Consider the following 7,500-nt stretch of genomic DNA (forward strand, 5'->3'; position numbering starts at 1 on the left):
TTATATCCCCTTGTCCCTAATATGTGTCAAAGTCATATTTTCTTGAGAAAAGCATTCATCAAAGAAAGGGCATGTGAATAATTATATCATGTTATTACATGTGGCAAATTAAATTGTCACATGTTGGAGGAAGAAAACCTGGGGTTTACTGCTCTTGCCTGAAATGGAGCACACTCACTCAGAGTCCTTGTGCAGACTGAGTCTCTCTTGACTGAGACCTCCTCATGAGGTGCCACCTGCATTATTGTGGGCTTAATTGCAACACTTTTGTTGTTGTTAGTTGCACTTATTTGCTCTTGAGCATGTCATATTGCCCTGGCGTGTTTTCTTTTTTCAGACTTAACACAGTGCTCTTGAAGCCAACTTAACAGAGACTGCTCCACTGAAAGCTTTCTGAAATCATTCTTAAATTACGATGCATAATCACTTGAAATTAAGTCAATTCAAATATAAGTTTAATTTGGCACCTTCCACTTACCTGATTCCTAGTGTACCAAAAAAAAAAAAGCTTCAGTTAAGAACTTAAGATGACATTTAATTGGTCCTGAGTATCACACTACTCTGTGTAAAACTCTGTAGTCTTTAAAAACTTTAATCACTTCCTTTCAGCCAGGGCGAGATTTCTTAGGTGTATAAAAGCTTTAAAGTGGGACCCACCAAGAAATTTGTTCCAAACTCCACAGCTGTCCTCAGTGCTTCTTTGTACCTCTTGATAAGTAAAGATTTTCTTAGTTGGAAAGAGTTTAAAAATTATCAGGGATGGTTGTTGCTGTTGTTTTTTTAGCTCTAATTAAATGAAGGCAGGGAAGCACCAGTAAATAAGCAGCTGGAGGAAATAAGGAATTCTCATTGTTTCTGAGGAAACCTTTTTAAATGGGCAAGAGCTTTAGCAGGCTCTTTTACTGCTCTCTGCTTATCCTGAACAGTTATAGCTCACTAGGCTGAAACTGGAGTACCAGAGAGAGAAGTGGAAAGTTATCCAAAACTGCTGGCTTGTTTAAAAGTAATATATACATTATTGTTAGTCATTCCATGGCATTAGATCCTGCAGCTACATTTCAGTTAAGTGTTCTTCCATGGGCATGTTCTCTTGTTTCTTTTTTGGCAGTAGTGTTTCTTTCTAACAGTATTTTAGTGCTTAGATGGCAAGCTACATTTTATCCATATAATGTTTAATTTAATAAGGCAAAATGTGATTATTTGGATTAATTAGAGCATGTAAGAACTCTGTGTGTATGCACTTTTGATACTCACTTTTAAACACGTGCTTGTATATATTGATTTATAAATATTTGAGGTATATTTATGCAAATTTGATATACTAGCAATGCAAGGCATTATAGATCATTTGCAAGAGTGTTACAGTGTGAATTCACATTTAGGCAGTGAGCAGCATTCATTAAATGTCCGTGCTTCAGCTGTGTGCTTCCAGGGTGGTATTTTTTCCTCTAAGGCTTAGCTATTAAATCCACTGTAAAATACTGCAGAGTTGTACCTCAGCCTTTTTAAGTGATCACTTGACTCTGGTGACTGTTTGGTATGGAAGCCATAGTCAAAATATGTCTATTTAAAACAGATGTAGTCATTAGGAGGCCCTCCAAACCGTGCTGCTCAGCTTCTTCTCAGTCAAACTTCTTCTAGGTCAAAGCATCTGCTAGGCAGGTTCAGAAAGGGATGATTATCCCCATTTCCCCACATGTCAAGTGTAACCACACTGCTGCATTGACAAGGGGCTAGTGCCATAAAAATAGGACTCATTACTTAGTTATCAGACAAGTCTGTTGCCATCCATGCTCCTCATTCTGTCTCACTCGTGCTATTTAAATGTGGAGCTAAAAATAAATATTAGTCCTTGCTTATCAACAGGCACGGTAAGGAATTTTACTGCCCCAAATGCTGCCCAGGGTTAGCTTTGGATGGCTGTTTGTTGCACCACATTGCAACAGCCTGGACAGAATGCCACAGGGAAGGTCCTTGGGGCTTCTGTGATCCCAGAGAAGCTGAGTGCCAGTGCCCAGGGTGAATTTAACCATGGCATGATGAGCAGGAGGAGTGGGCTGTAATAATCTGAGAGAGAGAAAGAGCAGAGCCTGAGCAGGGCCTTGCCAGCAGCAGAAAAGATTGCTTTCCATGCTGCCCCAGCCATGACCTCGGGATAGGGATTTCTGACTGACCCTGTGCCATGAAGCATTAAAAACGCAACAAAATGATCCACTGGGCACTCACTTCTTGACCTCCCTGAGAGCACAGAAGCTTTTCCAGCTCTCACTGAGAGAATGATATCATTTCTGGAGTTATCTTTACTGCTTTCAGACTGAGTTTCTCACTTGCTTAAAGAGAGCTATGGCAACCACTACCATTTCTTCCAGTTATTCTCTTGTTTTAGTCCTTGCACTTCTGTCATTTGCTGATGGGCCAGAATAATGTGAAATTACCCCTACAACATTTCAGTTGTCTTTTCCTAATTTGTCATTTTGTTCAGATAGCCAACACACTCTTTAGGACTAGGGGAGTTGCTGCCATTGTGTACAGAGAGTAGACAGAAAAAGGATGGCTTTTCATGGGGAAAGGACTTGGTGGTCTACAAGCACAAACTCTCCTGGTCTCTCTGACCCTGTCTCAGAAATCACCCCCTTCTCTAAGTGCCTGGCATGACAAGGGAACAAAGGCAGTAACTGTGGGTTTGGATATAGGTCTGGGTAGAGTTGAGCAGTCTTCCCAAAGCACCTCTCTGAAAAAAGCTCTGCATGATGCAAACAGGTGCTGCCACCTGCAAACAGGTGGTACAGGTGTGTTCTGGTGCTACAGGCCAAGGTCTGGAGAGCATTTCCCATCACCAAGTAAAGCAAACTGTGTCTTGAAACCAAAGCTACCACTGCAGAAGAGGTTCAGTGGTGAGGCAATTTGGGTTGCACCCCTGTATTGACTCCAGAGTTTGTCAGCATCACCCTGCTGCTTGCATGCTGCCCACATTACAGTTATTCCGTGCTGCTGTAGTGTGGAACATTGTGATCAGCCTCTGGATGTTCCTAAATTAAGGCAGATCATCTTTGCCTCCTAAGAAACCTCCAGAACCCAGCTGCAGCCATAAAGCTGCTATCAAATGCAAGCTGGCTGCAGTTCAGAATTGGGGCCAATATTTTTAACAGCATGAAATTTTGTTGTAGGCCCTCTGGAAGGATTCTGTACATGAAAAGTTGAACTGGAGCAAAATCGAGACTTGGAGTCCCGTGTGTGGAAAAACAGGTGAAAAAAAGGTTAGCTATGTTTGAGAAGGGGGATGCATCTCTCATCTGTATTACAGATAGAGTCTGATGGCATTAATTGGGGAGAGGTGTATCTTTCTTTACTTATGTTCACAAATGCATTCTAATACCATGACCTCTTTTGTCTGAGTTGGCATCAGCAGAACATACCAACCATACCAATCTCATCAACATAATCAGAAAATAAGTTGATATTTTACAATAGTAATTAAATCCTAAGCTCTACCCGCTTTGTAAGGGCCTGAACTTCTACTTGTACTTTCATACTGCCACTGGTGGCTTTTTGTTTGCATTACAGCAGCCTGAGAGCAAACGAAAGGCAAGATCCAAGATAGGAAGGCAAATTGGTTTTGCAAACATGGCAAAGAAAGTGTGTGAAATCAAATGCCAATATTAATGCAAGACATCTGCTCTCTGTTCCAGTTCTGAGCGAAGTAATCCAGTCCTAATTATACACTGCTGTGTCCTCTACCAGCTAAGGAGAATGGTGCAGCCATTCTTAGTACTGGTGTATAAATTTCTTCTTGGATCTGATAGATACATTAGATGCAGGGGAGGATTTTCATTTTTTGACTGTCAGTTGCTTTGGGTAGCACAAAGAGAGGGGAGGAAAAAGGTTGCAGCAGGAAAAGATCAAAATCTTCCAGAAAGGACTTTGCTCCTAGAATAAAAATTTTTCTTAGAGAACTTTCCCTGCAGACCTCAATCAATACTATTCTCATCTGAGTGCACATATTATTCATTAAGAAATATTGGCAAGATGTGCACTATAGTGTATGCCTTCATTAGAGCCTCCACCTGCCTGCTTTTATCAGAACATCTTCCCTAACTTTCATCTTCATGGAACCTGTTTCTGTCTTTGGATTCGGAGAGAAATCTTGTAATTTCACAGCATGGATTTTTTTTAAAACAAACAGACACCAAAATATTCATCTCTCTGGTTTGTGTATGTGTTTCCTCATCTCACATGTTAATGAATCAAGATTATCACCATTAGATTCAGACTGAACTGGATGCTGATGAATTCAAGTGCAAAACAGCCCAGTGCAACAGACCCTCCCTAACATGGGGATAGCTGGAATTCCTCTGTTGTGTGTTTGGCTGCCACACCATATCCTTTGTGTGCACCTACAGCTCCTGTGCCAGCAGCCCTTTTCCTATGGGCTCCACATATTTAGATGATACGTTGTTCAGATGATGTTATGAAGACCTGACAAATGTCATCCATGCAAGTAGAGGCAGAGGGAGCCACAAAACATACGGGACACTGGCAGTGTCTTAGGGTATTGTTATCACAAAGCAACATGAGCCTGACGTTGCATTTTGTCTTTTCAATCCATCCATCTCCAACTATTCGGCGTCAATTTTGCCGGGTCTCTTTAGTGCAAGGCAGTGAAGAAAGAAGCTATCTTACTGAAGAAGGGCACTGGGATTTTTGGACAATATGCTGTGGTCTAGCTCCATGACTGGGACCCCTGTGTGCTGCTGCAGTTTAAAGAAGAGCTGATAGTAAGAGATGATGAAAAGGCAGCTGCATGGCTCTGTCTCTGTTCACCCATCCCACATTTGATTAGTCTCTGCTTGACATAAGGCTGGGAGCAATAAGCTCTGATCATAACAGAGTATGTGGCAACAAGCCCAAGAGCTCCACGTGTCACTACAGAACCAGACACTGTCTCACCGGATTCCTCCAGAAACAACTGAGGCAGATGCAGGGATGCCAGATTTGTCTTCCAGGTCTATCTACTCCTATCTACTCTACCAAGGTGAGGAGTAAAAGGCAGGACTATCTGCAGAATACTGCAGCAGCAGCAATGGACTTTGAAGTAGAGAAGAATATACAGAAAAGTCAATTATTGATCCAAATGAAAGGAAGGGCCGTTATGAAAACACTGTCACTAGAGTTTATTCATAAGTTTGGAGGTGTCTTTTTGCTGCGATATGTGTGTTAAGGATTAAAGAAACTCTACACAGGCACTGTTGAAGAAGAGGTGGCAGAATCAGAGTCCATGTGTTGGTTTGCTCAGAAAGATTGGGCTAAAGGTGCATCCCTGAACTTTTGCTGAACTTCAGTTTGATACAGATTGAAATCTTACATCACTGTTGAGACCTGATGGACCATACAAGTGGAAGAACACATCTCACTTGAGCCTGGCAGAGTTTTGAGAGGTGGAAGGAGAAAGAAGGCTTCTATCGGGAAAGCATCTCCTCTATTTATGCTTTTCCCAGGGAAATCCAGCCTGTCCCAGCTCCATGTCTGGGCCTCCTCTAGGGCCTTTCACTTGGGTCCTTAGACCTCTCCCTGCCTGTGTTGGTGCTGGGGAGATCTGCAGTGTGTCACACCCAACCTCACCCCCCAGCAGCTTGTACCCACTCACAAAACCTTCCTGATGCCAGTTTCTCATGTAGAAAGGAACTTCATGGATCCCATTGCAGCTGAGCTGTTCTGGGCACGAGAGGTGCAGAATCTGCCCATTAAACTTCTTATGAAACAAGAAACAGTCCAAAAATTCACATCTTGCTACTTTTATTTAAAAAAAAAATTCCTTTTAACTTTTTGCTATGGAGAGCAGCAGCACAACTTCTGAATAACTAATTTATCCACTGTAAATTTCTCTAAAAGGTCATTACAGATTGTAAAGCCTAATGGCTTAAAGTTGCAGCCTTATACCATAGTGGCAAAGAACTTATTCTCTGGAGGTTTTATTTTTGAAGCTTTCCCATTTTCTTCTATCAAAGGAAATTCTGTATTTTTAATACACAGTTTTCTTTATTAAGGGAGAGCCTATATTTATGAAAATATTTAACATTCATTTCACGTAAAACATAGTAACAGAATTGAGTGATTTATTTTCACAATGCATAGGCAGAGAAGTAGAGCAAGCCAGAGTTTAGAAATAATTGAGGTCTGTAGATCTCAGGTATGTATTTAAGTGGTCTTTTGAACTGCCACCCATGTTCTGTGTGAACATAACTTTTCAGAGCACTTGTGATTTTCCTCCTTTACAGGGCTGCTGAATTGTAGTATGAGGTCAGGCCCGTGGTCACACTCTTCTGACACCAGCAAGGTAGGTGCAAGTGATTCTGAAATGGGTAAAAATAGAGATGTTTTGTAGCTAATTTAATACAGACCTGTGCAAATTGTCTCAGTTATTTGTGTGAATTCAACAAATAAAACCCATGTGTCAAACTGGCAGATAAAAGTCTCATCTGCTGAGAAATCTGACTTTGAAAACAGCTGCTAAATTCTCCATGTGCAGAGTAGTCTTTGGTATGGCCTGGTGCTGCTTCACTGTGGGATTCTTACTGGCACACGTGACTTAATCACCTTCCTTTTTTATTTTGATTTTTTTTAATCCTGTCAGCTGAAAGATAAAATAAAAAAAACATATTAACCTCCCTGATGAAACTTTATAATTCCCAACACTGAAACATTAACCAAGTCCTTAATTAAGGGAGACTGAAAGTAGAAGAATGCTTTTATGTCATCAGCTGGTTTTTGCTCCAGTCATCTGCCTCATTCAAGCATAGGATAATATGAAACCTCACGGGTCTGCTAAAGGCTTGACTTAAGTATACTGTGGACTTAGTGATTTAATAAGAATGGGGCGTTGTTCTTAAGAAACCTCATTTTCTCTTGCTTGTGCTCAAGCAAAAAGGAAAAAAGTACGAGCAGCTGGTGAGCAGGAGCCTCAAGTTAGACCCAGAGGTCTGAGTCCAAGCTCTGGCTGCACAAAGGTGTGCTTATTCCTGTGTGCCTCTTCCCTCATGCACTAGGAATAGCAGGAGTTAGTATGAGACCAGAAACTTTCCTAGGCAGAGAACAACTGCTCCCTTTTCTCTGTAGTTTCTGCAGTATTGAGCATGATGGCTTCTAAGAACTGCCAGGCCAGGGAGCGTGCGAGGCACCATAACTGAATGAAAACCAGTGCACATCAGTGGTGAACTGGCACCTCAGCAATGGTGTTGTCTGGTCCTCCTCCAGCAGCGAGCTGTTTTAGTGCTTTGTTCCACAGAATGGAGGGCTGGGGAGCTGAGGCTTTTTCCCAGACACTGATCTGTGTCAAGTTTTCCCAGTAACTCATTATGGGGCCAGTTGCAGACACAAGTGCTTTTTAAAGGGGTAATCTAGCTGCTCTTCTCTAGTGTCAAAGTATTAAAAAAAATAAGTGTGGTGAAATTCTTTGTATGAGACTTTTAATGTACTGGGTGAAGGAGGCTCAAAAATTACTGA

The 7,500-nt window shown here is 41.6% G+C and overlaps 1 protein-coding gene and 1 long non-coding RNA gene across 3 annotated transcripts in view; one reads left to right on the forward strand and one right to left on the reverse strand.

The window, feature by feature from the left end:
* Positions 1-7,500, forward strand: part of LMO1 (LIM domain only 1) — a 73,513-nt gene that overhangs the window by 3,537 nt on the left and 62,476 nt on the right. For both annotated transcript variants that reach the window (XM_066551394.1, XM_066551395.1), the window contains exons 4-5: positions 3,168-3,257; positions 6,276-6,334. The gene's annotated coding sequence lies outside the window, so the exon portion shown is untranslated. The remainder of the gene's footprint in view (positions 1-3,167; positions 3,258-6,275; positions 6,335-7,500) is intronic.
* Positions 5,777-7,500, reverse strand: part of LOC136557496 (uncharacterized) — a 4,677-nt gene continuing 2,953 nt past the window's right edge. The window contains exon 2 of the long non-coding RNA XR_010783775.1: positions 5,777-6,350. This is a non-coding gene — a long non-coding RNA (uncharacterized lncRNA). The remainder of the gene's footprint in view (positions 6,351-7,500) is intronic.

This window comes from Molothrus aeneus, chromosome 6, assembly GCF_037042795.1.
Source record: "Molothrus aeneus isolate 106 chromosome 6, BPBGC_Maene_1.0, whole genome shotgun sequence".
NCBI lineage: Eukaryota > Metazoa > Chordata > Aves > Passeriformes > Icteridae > Molothrus > Molothrus aeneus.